The following is a 1,578-nucleotide window of genomic DNA, read 5'->3' as shown; positions in this document are numbered from 1 at the left end:
TATATATATATATATATTGTGTGTGTGTTAAGTGCTACCATTGTAATATAACAACATTCAAAACACATAATCACTGCAGTTATCAAAAATCTTTGCTTCTAACACAGTAATAGTTGCAATCTCACATATCTATTTTTTGTAACCTCAGTGCTCTTTAATTACTTCTCCAATCCAATTTTTAAATGTTTCAAAGCAAATTTGTGCTACACTTTCCACATAAAAATAAATTGTTGTTGTATGTTCTCTTGTAAATTTCTTTTCCAGCTTTCTGTTTTGGCCTATTTTTTTAAAACAAATAATTTTTTTTTCACTTCACAAATGTTCTAAATGCAAGTATCTTAAAAAGTACTGACTATTACAGGGAATTCTAAAAAGGCACTTGCATTATTTAGAATGGGGAGAAATGTCTTTAGTTGTTGCATTAAAAATTATCAAGACAATCTATTTTATTGGTAAATAAAGAATTTGGCCAAGTCTCGAGCTGAATATGAGCTTATTTTACAATACTAAAAATACAGACCTTCTGGTGGAAGATGAAAAAAATGGGGCAACAGGACTCATTTTAAGGGCAAATGTTCAAAATCTTTGGAATACAGTATTGATCAAAACCATTAAAATTTGCCAGCATACAAATAACAAATCAAACCTAATGTAAAACCAAATTTTGATATTTAAAATGTAGTTTTCTGAAAATAAACAGGTTTTAGATATAGGCTTATTTTTTTCCATTGGATTTCAGACCTGTGATTAAGTCACACTGATAAAAAAAAAACCTTGAGAAATAAAATCCTGGAGCTTTCTCCGGAGTGTTGTCTCCTTTCTCCTCTTTATGATTTATTGATGACACTTTGGACTCGCTCCAATGCTTGTGGGAAAAGCAGAGAAAGAGAAAAGAAAGGTGGTGAGGATGAGGGAAAACAGAAGTCAGCGAGGAGCATTTAAAGAAATCTGAAAAAGAGACAAAGTGAAAAACACAAAGAAAAGTGCCAGAAGTTTGCTGTTAGAAAAAGAAGATAAGGAACAAAAATCAATGAAAGATGATGGAAAATTTAAATTTGGTTTTAGTTCAACAGGTCTACTTTTATGAAAGTGTAACAAAAAGAATAATACTAAAATTACAGTAAAAACAGAAATGTGGGATATACATAAAGTCCTACAATGTGACCATTGTTGAATTACAACAGAGCTCATCATCAACATCACATCTCACTGGAGTGACCCTGATCCCAGTGTCATGAAGATATTTGTTTCTCAGTTACATAAGAGCAAAATTTATATACATAAAATAAAATAAAACACTACATGACTCTGTAATTCTGTTTCATTATTTTCATTTATTTAATAAATACACTGCCGTTAAACAACTTAGTGATTACTTTTTGAGATATGTCTATTTTGGAATTGTTGCCCCCCCCGGGAAAAAAATCTACCAGCCGCCACTGCATAAGAACACATACAAACTTTATTGTGTGATTGGTCAGAAGTTTGTGGGAGTGTTTGTGCTGAAAGCACTCAGACACCGCGTTTTGCATCAACCACTTGCTTCAAAAAAAGAAAGGAAAAAGAAAGAAAGAAAAG

The sequence above is a fragment of the Austrofundulus limnaeus genome, unplaced genomic scaffold (genome assembly GCF_001266775.1).
Source record: "Austrofundulus limnaeus strain Quisiro unplaced genomic scaffold, Austrofundulus_limnaeus-1.0 Scaffold268, whole genome shotgun sequence".
In the NCBI taxonomy this organism is placed as follows: Eukaryota; Metazoa; Chordata; class Actinopteri; order Cyprinodontiformes; family Rivulidae; genus Austrofundulus; species Austrofundulus limnaeus.
This window is presented reverse-complemented; position numbering follows the sequence as displayed.